This window comes from Strix uralensis, chromosome Z (assembly GCF_047716275.1).
Source record: "Strix uralensis isolate ZFMK-TIS-50842 chromosome Z, bStrUra1, whole genome shotgun sequence".
NCBI classification, from domain to species: Eukaryota; Metazoa; Chordata; class Aves; order Strigiformes; family Strigidae; genus Strix; species Strix uralensis.
In genome coordinates this window covers 41,471,452-41,485,699 of record NC_134012.1, presented here as the reverse complement: position 1 = coordinate 41,485,699, position 14,248 = coordinate 41,471,452, and the positions used below count along the sequence as shown (strand labels likewise).

At 37.4% G+C, this 14,248-nt stretch overlaps 1 pseudogene; it reads right to left on the bottom strand.

The window, feature by feature from the left end:
- Positions 1-1,804: 1,804 nt before the first annotated feature.
- LOC141938242 (kinesin-like protein KIF20B) overlaps positions 1,805-14,248 on the bottom strand; it is a 20,568-nt pseudogene continuing 8,124 nt past the window's right edge.

Below are 14,248 nucleotides of genomic sequence, written 5' to 3'. Positions count from 1 at the left end.
GAGACAGTGTGTAACCAGGAATGTCACTTCAATCCACAGCAACTTTGCCTCCTTCTCTACCACAATCAAACCTCTTGTCAGACATTCTCCCACACAAGACAGAAGGCACCTGAAAAGCCGCCTGGGAAAAAAGGCTACTTTCTAATCTAAGGAGAATTAAGAGGTAAACCCTCAGCCTAACGGGAAGGGCTTACAGATCACACAGCAAGCACAAGATCTTTAAAGTGTCCAATTTATTTGCCCAGGCAACTAATGGGAAAAAGGTTTGAAACAATCCAGCTCCTGACATCTGTTCAGGACAGCTGTAAGAGGAGCCCAGCTAGAGAAGCACCGTCCATGGCAGCACACCACAGTGAAGGGTGCACTCCACTGTGGGGCATCAGTGATGCTGTGTATTACAAAGACACTCCATCCAGACTTTGCTGCACTGACGCACTGCAGTTTTTAGAGGAGGTTTCCTTCACCAGTGTAAGAACTTGCCACATCATGCCCTAGCTCTTGAAGATAGTGACACAAAAAAAATTTAGACTCCTAAATGAAAGTTATGGTTTTAAACCTAAGTATGAATTACATCACCATGTTTTACCTTCAGTTCTTTTTGCAGCTTTATTAATTCCTCATTTTCATCTATGCTTTTTTCCACGGTGTTGCTCATCTTTTGCCGCCAGTCACTATTGCTCTGGTTATTCAGCTCTCTATATTTCTGCTTCCATGCTTCCAGTTCTAGTCAGTACACAAAATGAGGTTATATAACACACAGTTTTAAATGCATATTTGACCACATTCACATCCTTTTACTGAAGTTACTTGGATTTATCAGCTATGACCACAAAGGGACAACAGAAGCCTTTAACTGTTAGAAGTTTGTTATGTACTATATAAAATTAATGCCTAAATAACACTCAACAAATCAAAACAGAGATTTAAAGCAGCTATCACAATACATCCAAAACAATTTTGCCTCCTTGCTGCCGTTTTCAGGTTTTGGGTGAGGTTGGGTGCTGCTGGGGGCGGGGGGCGGTCGCTGCGCTCGGTAAGCCACGGCCGCATTTTACCCGCTTTTTGGACTCACTACTGTTACTGTTGTTTTCTTGTTATGTTTAGTAAATTCTTTCTTTTTATTCAACCTACGAATTTTCTTCTTTTTGTCCCTCCCCTATTTCACTGGGGAGGGGAGGGGGGAGGTGAACGGCTGCCACGTGGCGACTGGCTGCCGGCTGAGCTCAAACCTCAACACACACAGATCTGAAAATAAATTTACAGATGAGCCCCCATCCTAGTTCTCACCATTCTCTCCCAAAGTGCCTTCATCACAAGCAATTTCCCCCATTTCCTGAGATCTAAAGCTCTATTAGAAAGAAATAGAGTATCTCTACAGAACTTTCCAAATCCAGAATTCTGAAGTGATTCTCATCCACTCGATTTAGGTGAGCATTTCAGTGTTAACGTCAGGCTAAGGGTTGTATTATATGAAAAACTAACTATTGTTCAACTGCTGAGTGTTTATCAAACCTGCAGAAACTGTTGTTGTGCTAGTTCATGTTTCAGTGTTTGATGTTGTTAACATGGCCAACTAAAGTGGCAAATAAATACCAATATCGAGTAAGTTAACACTGATATAGCAAATCCACTCTTTCTTTGGGGCTTATGCTTCTTATTCTGAGGCTGTTTCTTTGCTTTCAAATATTCCTGCTAATAATGATTCAATAAAAATTAGTTCCTGACTGTAACATTTTAATGCCCAGGTTGGATTTTCTCAGTATTTTAAAATATAAATATGCAAGACTCTCCAAATTAGATAACATCACAACTCATTATGTTGCCATTCCACACCCAAAAAATGGTGCAGTAAGGGCTTTTTCTGACCTTTACACACTTTCTCATACTGTTTGGAGATTTCTTCCAGCTTCTCATTATTCGGCTGCTTCTAAATATCACATTGAAAGCGAATTAAAGAAAACATGTCAAAAACATATTGAAAGAAACAAATATACATGCTACATATTAGTAGCTTTTCATTCTGAGCCTCAGTAAGTATTAAATGAAGTATTTAAAGACAAACAGTCGAGAATAAGTAAGTTTTTCATGTAGTGAAAGGAGCATTCAAGCTGACTAAAAAAGTGTTTAGAAGACATTCCTACTAACATATCTAAGCGTCACTGATCAGAATCAGGGTATCTGCAGGTATTAAGTATGTATTTACTAGGCAGATTACTCGATTTAAAACAATTTGCCAAGGTCCTGCAGTGAGAAGTTCTTTAAACATCTTTCATTCATCCATTAAGACTAATTTCATCTGGATACTCTTGTTTTTACCCCTATTTCTGTAGGCTTTCTCCTGTTGGTTGGAAAATTTGCCTCATTACTGGATTACTTAAAAAAATTAAAAGCAAGTAAAATTTTAAAAAATAGAATACCTTTTTAAATTGCAGGATTGTGCGCTGTTTGATCTCTAATTCTTTACTAAACTGGTTTTTAATTTTCTGAAGTTCATTAACTTTGTTCCTCAGGGATTTCTCCTCAGATTGCATTCTACACACCTGTAACAATGCATAAAGACAGCAAGCAAAGCTAACATTTAGCTATAAGCCTTTTACAATCTCTGCAGGTTATCTAAGTAAAATATACTTTCATCAAGAATCAAATTTTCGCAAGCATCTTTGCTAAATTTCAGGGGCTAGAAGTGCACTATGCTGTACATCCTGCCTAGGGAACAATTTTCACCATAGAACAGAGTATTAAGTTTGGCAGGAAAAAAACGAAAAACAACAAACCACACCACCAAAACCAAACCACCAGGAAATAGCCTAATCGAACTACAAATTCAGTTGTCCTTTAAAAAAAAAGTGTTTCCTGACATGCGATCCCATCCACTCCTTGCTACTGCCCAAAGGATTATACACTGCATGTTGAGTAGGGAAAAAGTCCTGAAATGTTACGCTGCTGGGGAAGACATTAATACTCTTTTAAGGCTCCACTTTCAAGCCCAAACTCTTGCAATAGTCTTCTGGATTCTAAGTTCTTGTGATATCCCATGAGGTTCTAAGAAATTCTACTGCTTAATAACTAAATACTAACAATCAACATTAGTAAAAGTTATTCCATTTTTTCATTTATTTTCCCCAAAATAACAGAAAACATCTCAGATTTTAAAAAGTCTCTAGAATTTTGTGCTTTCCTTTTCCAATTAATCCATCTTTTCCTCCCAGAGATGAGCATTTTCCAAAAGTCTGAATTCTGAGGCTTTGAAGTCAGCACAAATAACAACAGGAGGCTACTGTTGTTATGATGATTACAAAGTCCTCCTCCATAACCAGGTTAACCTACTTTTGACAAGCCTTTTTCAAGTGTATTAATAAAATTTACTTCCCCCCTTCAATATCAGTACTAATCCATGTTTTGACACCTTATCTTTAGCTCACAGCTCAATGGCAATGTAACTTTAGATTCACTCTTACTCTAAATGGATGGCTGAACACAGCCTTGTTATGAATCACTTTTAACAGCTGTAGCTTGAGACTTGTGAAAACAGGTTTTACTAACAGAACCCCAAACAAACTTGCAGAAGAAACATTTGGCCTAGGGTTACAAACCTGGTTTTGTACTTGCTGAATTTGTTTCTTGGCATCAGAAAGTTTCTCTTTCAAATCTGCATATTCTTCCTCTTTCCTCTGCAAATCCTTTTTCAAGCTCTGTACAAGGGCAGAGCTCTCAGAAAGATCTTTACGTAGCCTTGTGTTAGAAATTAAGAGACATAAATAACATTAGTGTTACACATCTCAAAGAAACACCTTTTACACGTTAACTCAGGCTCTTCGATGGCTGGTTTTATTCATGGATAGAATCCCAGATCTATCAGCTAAATGACAAGCATTACAATTTTGGATTTCAGCTACATATTATATGATCCTGAAGTAACAAACCGCTCAGATTCACTCTTGAACAGTGCAATTTTTTAAAATTCTTTTTTCTAAGCACAGTAGACTAACCATTTCTACCACTAGGTGTCCTTACACAGTAACAAAAGGGACAAGGTTAATATCAATTAAGTATAAACTTGATATTTACATCCCAGACCTTGTAAGGATCAAAATAAATAAAAATCAAAAGAAAGTAGAAAAAACAACAACATTGTAACAAGTCCTGTTGTTATTAAGTGCTATAAAGTCATTAAGAAGTTTAATGGGTTTATTTTTAAATGGTCATATTTATTTTAAAAAACTTACAGTAAGTTATCTTGGATTTTTACTTTGCTGTCCTGGTTTAACCAGGATAGGGTTAAGTTTCCCCAGCAGTGGGGGGGGAGCTCTAGCCGGGTTATTCAGATACCATGCGGACGTCACATCCTGGCAGGTCACACTTTTCCTGGCGCGGGAGCGTGGTGCGCTCGTGGTTTTGTACATCGTGCTTCAAACTGCTGTATTTGGTAGCTATTTTGCTCTGTTCATTGCTATCACTATTACTGTTATTGTTATTGTTGTTGCTTGTTGTGTTGCTATTGCATTGTTGTATTAAACCTTTCCTTATTTCAGTCTTGGGGCTTTGTATTTCATTCCCTTTGTGGGGGAGGGGCAGCGGCCGCGTGGTCTCAGACCCCAGCAGGGGCTAAACAACCATATTCGCAATTACCTAATAGAAGATTTCTTAAATTCTATAATTAACAATGCAAAATAAGGTCTCACAAAAGGAAAACCTTTCAAAGTTCCCCAGACCTTCATGCTAAATTGTATTTTAGAGTACATGCACGTGCCCACAGATATCAGAACTAAAGAAACCCTAGTCAGAAGGGCTACACAGCATCTTAAAGCTATTTTTACATGATTGCAATTTCCTTGCCACATAGCAAATATAATCTCTCAGATACATTTAATCTCTTATTTCTTAAAGATTTAAAAACTAGAGGGGGCTGGGGAAGTTCTACTCTCCTACACCCATTATTCCTTCAAGTTCTTATAGTATACTGTGTTCACCTAAAATAGCTATTACCAAAACCGGCTGTTTACTGTTTAATTACTAGGCTTTTTTTTCCTTTCTTCTTTTCCTTTTTACCATTCAGTCCTTTCTAAAGAAAACATTGCCTGCTTTTATACGAGTTACAGCATATAACATTAAACTACGTCATTTCCTCCAAAAAGGGTATGTAACATAATACTGTTAGAAATCCCCAAATAATTCATCATTTCCTGTTTCCCCCTACAATAGTTCTGCATGATTTAGAGCTATATTTCTGAAAGAATACAGAAACAGGTGAGGAAAACATAGCTAGCAAAATATGCAAATATAGAAATCAAGTAGTGCATTAAAAGTTCTTAAGCAGTTTGGTTAATAAAGTTGACAAACATGAAGATGTGTTATGTCAAAATAAATTGATGTTCACAGAGGGTAGTTTTAACTTGAGTCCATTCTCAAAGGGCTAGGAATTATCTCATTATTTACTTACAATTCTATAGATTGTATTTGCTCATCCTCATTTTTCTCTTTTTCTTAAAGAGTGTGTTTCATGTTCTGCAAGCTGTTCATCAACTGCACAACTTCCTCCTTTAGATTTGCTTCCTGATCATTTAATTCTTTCAGTTTTTTGTCTGAATTGGCACATTCCTCTTGCAGAGCTACTGTATTACTTTCCAGATTTAAAATAATAGATTCTTTTTCTTGAAGTACTTCTTCTAACTTTGCTATGCTGTCATCTTTAGCTCTAAAAGCCTCCAAGAAGCATTCAAGCTCTCTTATTTTTCCCTTGGAGCTGGTAACTTCCTCTTCAAACTCTGCAATTACTCTGTGATCTTCTGCAGCCTGTTTTTCAAAATCCTGGGTTTTCTTCTGGGTGTGCTCTTGTAACTGACTCGTAAGATCTTTTTCCTTTGTGGACTGATGATCTCGATTTGCAGTCTCATTTAACTTTATTTTTAGTTGTTTATTGCAATTCTCAGCATCATCAAGTCCCTTAAGTCTTCACCTTGTCGAAGTAGTTCTTGAATCTGCTGACTTTTTTGTGAAGAAGCCTTAATAATGTTTTTGCATTCTTCCCAAATGCTTTCAACACTGCAATGAAAGGAGCTCTCCTGTCCCAGAGCTGCTGTAGAAGCAGTTTGGGACTCCATGCACACAGGACTCATTTGAGCTCTCTCCAGTTCATCTTTCTGAGAGTCTAAGGAATCCTTTAGATCAACTGAATCAATATCCCTAGTGTAAGACTCTAACTGACATTTATACAACTCATGTACTTTGGACTGCATTGTTTTAATTAGTGGCACTTTATAAATTATATTTTGTTTAGCACCTTCTACTTCATTATTTAGCTGAATAATCTTTTCTTCTTGTTCCATATTGATAGTTTGCTGTTTGTCCAATTCAGAAACAATCTCCTGATAGTCAGCTCAACACTGCTGAAGTTCTTCACCTAAGCCAGAAGCCCTTTCTTCAGAAGCAGAGAGCTTGAGATTCAAGTTTTCTATTTGCCCACTGAACTCTTCTTTTTTGTTTTTTTTCTATTCTGCATTGTTCTTCAAGTGCAGCTAGCTGACCTTCCAAGGTTTCAGTTCTTTCCTTCAGTGCTAGTATTTCTGCATAGTTCTCAGTATTATTTGCTTTCACATATTCAGTTCTCTTTTGATCCAGAGAGTCATCTTCCCAACTCTCCTTCATACCTCGTAAAAAAAAACAAAAACAAAACCAAAAACCAACCCAAAACAACAGTTCAGGATGATTAAAATCAGTAGTACAAGTCACTAGCACTGCCAAATAGCAATTACTATGTGGAAAATGGTCACCATCTGAAAGCCACACCCTTATATCACATGGCTTTTTGAAGTCTTGAAGTAAAGCCCCTCTGAACAGTTTAAAATGCAGTAGGTGCCTCTTAGGCTTATAGACGTGGTTTGCAGCAAGAGGTGTTCAGGAGCCTTAAAGAACATTCTGCCATGGCTCTGTTCCAGCCTTCTACTCTGCACCACTATAGAAAAATCTAGCTAGTTTTACTAATATGTAGTAATATCTATGAGCCAGATAATGGTCACAGTTATGTCTAGTTTCCACTTCCACTGGTTCAACAATCCTTTTAATACAGCCAATCACCCATTTTACACTTAGAAAAGCAATGGTATTGTATACTTTCCTGAGAATTTTCATTCATACTCAATATGCCCTTACTTTAAAAATTAAGCTAAAAATCCAGCACAAGTTTTTTGCTTAGTGTTTGGGACTTTCTTCTCTTTTTTCAGTTTTTTCAGGAGAACTTATGCCCACACCTAATGTGTTGCATGTAAGGTTCTCCCAGAAAGATCTACAACACTCCATATCACGATCCCAAATTTCCATAAACATTTTATTAGCTTAAGACTGTTTTTTCCCTGAAGTAAAATCATATGCATTTCACCACCTTCAAAATTGACTCCAGCTATATTTTACACTGTTTTAGAATCCAACTGTGTCCATTTAGTAACATGCATGTATGTTTTAGTATTAAAATCAAGCCTGACTATCACTAAAGGTTTAGGTCATCACAGCTATGTACTCCAAAGTGATACTATAGATTTCTGTGAGTACTGCAACTACAGTAAGGTGGAGTTTGGCAGTCATCTCGCTTTGGGAGCATTAAGCACACGGGTGCATGTGTACTGCATGGAAACATCCTCTGAACAGATCCAACAAGTTTTATAGAGTCACTAACAAAAAGTCATACTGAATCATTAGCAATAGTGGTTTCCATCTCAATTCAGGTTTTGGTTTTTGATTATTTTTAGAGGGATCAAATTCTACAGGACACTTTTTTCCTCCTGCTTTTCTGTACCCTTTCTTTTCTGTTCTAATTAGATGTATCAAGTGTTCCTGCTAGGTCAGAGGAAACAGCAGCTTTACTTTGGCTTGTAAAGCCATGCTTCTAAATACTACAAGATGAAAAAATTGGAATTGGGAGATGGTTTTCTCTGAAAGCCTAGTTGTGTGGTCTCAAGAAAACATATCAGACAAAATACTACAAACTCCTCACACTGGACATGAATTTAACATACTTCACTAAAACGGAGAGGTGCTGAGATGTCTTAAGACATATTTTGCGATCTAAGGTGCCAAGATACAAAAAGTAGCAGAGTTTTGCCCAACAGCTATAGTGAGAAGAGTATGATCATTCATAAGAGGATTTAGAGGTGATCGAGATGCTTTGTACTGACAACCACAATCATGTAGCAAAGCAGGATAAATACTAGTGCAAGAAGATGCATGATATTCAGTGCAGAAGCTTCTTATGTAGGAAGTACTAAGAAAGGAAAAAATCCCATCCCAAAACATGGGAGGCAAGTCCTAGAGAAGACTACAAAAACCTGAACCTCAAGACAAGATAACCTATCTTCTCACAAAATAAGCTTTGGTCATAGGCCACTAGCATGTCTAAACTCTACAACAAAGCCATCACAATGTACCTGTGCTCATTTTTCTATTGTACCAAGTATGTTTAACAAGAACGGTTAAATGTAAGCATATATAAGTTTCATCATTACAGAGCATCTAGTAACTCAGTTTTGAAATTAGATGCCTTATATTCTCAACAGCCACATATCAAACATATTTAACATGACTGAAGAGCCTGCTCTTCCCAATAAAAAGAAAATCTCAGTGCTGTCATTAATTGGCACTGTTAACTAACTTCTTGTTTGAGAAGAGCTATCACTTCTCTGTTTTTTGCTTGTTTAAACAAGTTTCAGTCATGAGATAAGAAACCTACTACTATATAATATATCAAAGAGTCTACATCAGCTTCAGTTCTCACCCCCTTCCTGTAACATTTATATAGCTGGCACTATCAAATGGTCATGCTAGGATCCAGTATTCATCCCAGCCAAAAAAGGTAGAGACAAATCAGAAATGCATCTGGTACAGACAGAAGCTTTTCTTAAGACAGACTTCAAATGACACGTATTTGAACAAGCTGCACAGACATCAGAAGTGCCCTACTGGATGACACACCATCAGTTGACCTAGCCTAATATTTTGCCTCCTTTTGCTGCTGTTGCAGGCCCAGCCACTTTCCACAAACCTTTTCTGACATAGAACACCTGGGAATGTTGGAGGAACATGAGACAGTAAATCCCTGCTTAACCCTGTCAGTATCTATGTATGAACCTGTTGGCCGTTAGCTTGTCTAACCACTCCTGGAATCTGAGAATTATCTGTCTCTCTCACCTCCTAGGGCAACAAATACTAGAAGTTCACTACCCATGGCATGAAGTGCTGTGTTCCATAAACTTAAACTGATCTTCTAGATTGAGCATTCCCTTGTTCTTTCACTGCAGTGATGAATGACAGTCCAGCATTCAGTTTATTCACCATCTGTATCCTCAGTTTTCTGTGATCATGTGAACTTGACAAGTCTCCTTGTAACATATTTTATCCCTCTTTATGGAGATAGATATTTTCTGATCCCCATTTTTAACCTTATTCTCTTTTTCTATCCTATCCTCACCCAAACAATTGCCTGGAAGATCTTCTTACTTGCACCTATTCTGCAGGAAGAAGGCAAGAAAGTGAGGGATACAAAGGGAAGATCTTTCATTCTCCTTTGGCATATGCTTTCCATAGTTCTACGAGAAACTGGAGCCCAGCTCTGTCCTGAAGATCTTACAAATACCATTTTGCACAAGTCAGTCCCATAAAGCTCAATCTCACCAATTAATAGACTTTAATGAAATGGATAACATAAGTAGTGGTGTCCTTTTAAGTTTCACCTTCATGCTTGAAGGTCTTCAACTGTAGCTGGTTTATTCACCTCATTCTAAAAAGACTGGTAAGCTCACAGATAAAGCAAGGAAAGCAAAAAAGATTGGAAGTGCAAACGTGAGAGCTGCACAAAATATGTATCTGTGGACTTAAAATAATTTTACTTCCATTCAAGTGAAAAGCTTTTCTCCTTTGCCAGCACTGTCACCTTGAGCAAAGCTGGTGTGTTCACAGCACGCATACAGCATGAAACATCAAGTTTCACAGTCCGTGCTGTATGACTGAACAATCAGTAACTCACTGACACCGTTGACGCTTGCGTAGGCAATTTTAAAAAAACTTGAGCAGGGGATGCTACTCTCCCAGAAGTCCAGCAACAGCAAGTTTAGTCCAAAAACAATTGTTAAGAAATTAAGAACTACAGCTGAGTCTGCAAGTACATTAACAGATGAGAAAAAGCAGCAGAAAGGAGAGTCTAAAAACTAATGTTTATTTTAAGCATTTAGGAGTGAGCAGTATAGGACCTTCTGCAAAAGTGATATTTACATAACAGTTACTTTGATTTACAGTTTAACATAGTAGATTTTCTCCTCACAACATAACGTTTACACTTCACAATTTTTCGCTTCTGTTCTGGAATAGTAATCAAGTTTTTTTGGAAGGCCCCCTGTGAGTGATGGTAGAAATTTTACCTTTCTCTGCAGGTGGCTCTTTTTCCACAATAGGCTTACTTTCAGAGCAAAGTTTTTTTCCCACTTCCAATACAGTCTCCTCACAATCCTTGAATTGGCTGCTTTCAATCACTTCCTTAGAGTTTTTTTCTGCGAGTTTTCTTTTTATGGTAGTTACAGTGTTGTCCTGTGTTAAAATAAGATCAATTACTTTGAAGTTTTACCAAGTGAGCACTTAAAAGCCTTAGTAATCCTTTAGATGCAAATATTTTTACAAATCTATCTGGGTAACCTGTATAGGGGTTGTCAGAAGAACAAGTCAGTTACAGATCAGTTACTCAAGCAAAAAGCAGGTACACCTTCAGACAGTAATAAGCACAATGTTTTGCACTGTACAGAAAGTAGAGCAAGAGACTAGGAAACTACAAAATGCAAAACGAGTTTACCACCTGAAGTATCCAGTGTCGAAAGAGTTGAGGAAATTCATGATTTGCTCAAAGGGCCAATGGTCAGCTCTACAAGTTCACCACTTTCTTGTCATGGTTGGTAGAGCTGGGAGTTTTAACCTCCTTCAGCAAAGCCACAGATCGTTTTTATCATGACAGATCTGATGCAATTTGAAAGCCTAGTCAGTTCTGTCATATATACTTTAGACTATATATTTGACTAAGAATGAAGTTTCTTTACTCACAAGATGACACAAGTGGCAAGCCATGCTGGTTGCCAAGGACCAATCACTCATCTAAGTAATTCATTAAAAAAAAATAATCTGTAGAACAGACTTGAGGTTTGTGGTCACGTTTTAAGTTTCATGCCACAGAGTCTCATAGAAACGCTGGACAGAGCTGGAGCCTTTCTCTTGGAAGGAGCAGTGATAGGAAGCAGTCATCACAACTGCCATCACCCTGAGCATTCCTGCTACTGAAAAGCTAAGGTGCTCGGAGGCAGAGAGGGAACAGAAGATTAAGTATGGTCAAAGCCTTAAGTTCACAGTGGAAGAGAAAAAGGGATCAGAGTGCTGCCTAAGTTTAATTTAAAATGTTCTCAGAACTATGTTTCAGGTTACTGGGCATCAGGCTCAAAAAACCACCTAACTGCATGTTCTGATTTTTTTCTAACCTGTATACATGTAGCCAAGCCAGTCTTTTGGCATTCAGCAGCTAGCAGCAGACTAGCCAGCTGCAAGTTTTATTGATCGCATCAAAAGCAGAGATACCCTGGCCATCCACTCTTAGTTCAAACTCTACTCAACACGTTCATATTATTGCTCTGCCTTAAAAAGTTCGTGTGCATGGTGGTAGTAGGTGGAACACACTGATTTTTGTTGGCAATTTACACAATCACTGTCCTTCTCACATTAACTTCTAACTTCAATTAAATCTGACCTTTTGCTGCAGCAAAACCTCCTTTCCTTCCTCTTCCATTCAGGCAAAAATAAAAAGACAGTGACATAATCCCTCTCCTCCCACTGCTAAAGTCCTCCCAGTTTGAGTGTTGGTTTTTTTTTTCTCTTTAGAGTGGCTCTTCATAGTCTCATCGACAGTCCTCCAACAATAACTCCAGATCACTGCTTCCAAAAGTCCTATTTTCCACACACACCTCCACACACATTCTGCTGTAACTTCAGTTTCAATGCCAACTTCACCTGCTGCCATTTCAAGAAAGAAGCCATTACTTACAGAAAATTTCAATTTTCCAAAATAGTCAAGTCCATTATAAGCACAGATTTAGATTTTTTTTGTAAACAGAAAATTAAGATGTCTCAGACTTACATAGTCTTTCATGGTTTTTTCTAAACGGGATATCAAATCTTGCAGTCTCATGGTAACATCATCTTTTTGCTCCACAATATCTATTAGTTCTTGAATCCTTTTATTCTGTGTATTCATTTTCTTAGAAATCAAAGTAGTTCAGTCAATGTTAAATTCTTGAACTATACGATGCATTTAGAAGCAAGATCAGTTAAGCTAAACTTGATATAAAAAAAGCTAGAAACGTACTACAACAGCATTTTAAGCTACCGAAATTTTGTACTAAAGCAAGTAATTCTGCACAAGTTTTTTTTGAGAAAGTTACCTCAGTTGGTTCTTTAAGCTGCTCAGCAGACTCATCCGATTTAATCATCTGCATTTCAAAGTCTGTAACAGGAAAAGAACCCTGCATCAAATAACCAGCCATTACATATTTTACTCAGTAATCCATTTTTCCAGATCTCCTGGTCCTTTAGTAGCTTTTGAATAGACTCATTTATTTTTGTGTTGGCTTCAACTTGCAGGACACATTTCAAAAGTTTAGGGTTTTTTGAATAGAATTGGGCCCTGCAACCCATATAAAATATAGATCACGTCAAGAGACTTCTGCTGAAATCATACTATGAGGTATTGCTACTTTTATCTATCAGTGTTCCACAGAATACCTGAAAACACTGCATCAGCAAAATGTAAAGTGCTGGGATCATAATATAACCATGAAATCACGAATAAATAATGTTGACGTGTTACCCCACAATTCAGAAGTCTTCAACTGACAGTTTTAAGTTTTGTCTTAAAAATGAAATAATCAAGGCCTGTGTAATTGTTCAACCTGAACATACACAAAACAATTATTATCACCTCTATACATATGATTTGGTTCCAAAATCCTGCTCAACTGGATTTTACAATGCTCAACTACTATTTTACAGTAGTCATTTCTTTTTTCTTTCACATCACACACACACAGAGCTCACCTTTGGTTTTCTGTGTCAACTCTTCTTCAATTTTGATTAGTTCATTGGTTTTCTTTGTCAGCTTTTCTTTGGTCTGAGTTAGTTCAGTGGTAGTTTTGCCCAGCTGTTTTGCAAGCCAACCTATAGCTTCCTGTGGGTCCTCTAGAGACACCACGTGTCTGTGTTTCTTCTGCCTGCTTTTTGATATCAATGACATCATTCTGCAGAGAATCAGTAATGCCCTCAAGATCAATGTAGGTGCCTGGCCCTATGCCATATTCTTCATTCTGAAAGATAATTTATATCCTTTTAGAAATAGAAATAATTACACAATATCCACTATTTCTACTGAAAATTTGGAAGACCATTATGTCCTCAAACATCTAAGTACAGTTAATTCTGACTTCAAAGCCATCTTGTGGGTTCATAGGCAATTGGATTGCCAGTTTCTGTCTACCTTCACACAGAAGTCTCCAGCATCAAGGAACAGATACTTTATTTTTAAAGCACTTAATGGCCCATCATCACATTCCCTTTTATATCACCACAAAAGCATCCCCTCCAAATTTAATATAAAAGCTAGCATTTTTACCCAATGAGAACACTGAATGAACACAGCAAGCAAACAGTTTTAAAATGAATACATCCGAAATTTTCAAATATCAGTAAAAGTTTGTGAGGTCAAATAAGTTTGTGGTAACTTATCAAATTAAGTTGTACTTAAAACATTGACTTTATATCTTTCCTCCTTGTTTTTTAAAAACAAAGGGTTCCAAACTCACAAGAACCAGCCTCAACTTAAGGGTTTAGTTATGCTTAAGTGTATATACAATTGTCATTGCTTCAGTTGTAGCTACAATAACCTAAAGAGGAAAAAAGTCTCTGGGATCACTCCAGTACAGTCCATATATGGGGCCTAAGAATTCAGCTTCAAATACCTTAAATATGCACTTAATGCAACAGTTTATAGCACAATTGCAGCTTTTCCCCCAGCTTCTTTGTACACAGTAATTTTCACTTTGTGTTGCAGAAATGCAGAAAACCCCAAAGATTCCTAAATGCATATCCGAGGCACAGCAACTACTCCTATTTAACATGATAAATATATCTTGCTGAGGATACAGTTACACAGCATGCAATTCCTTGAAACCATTCTTCT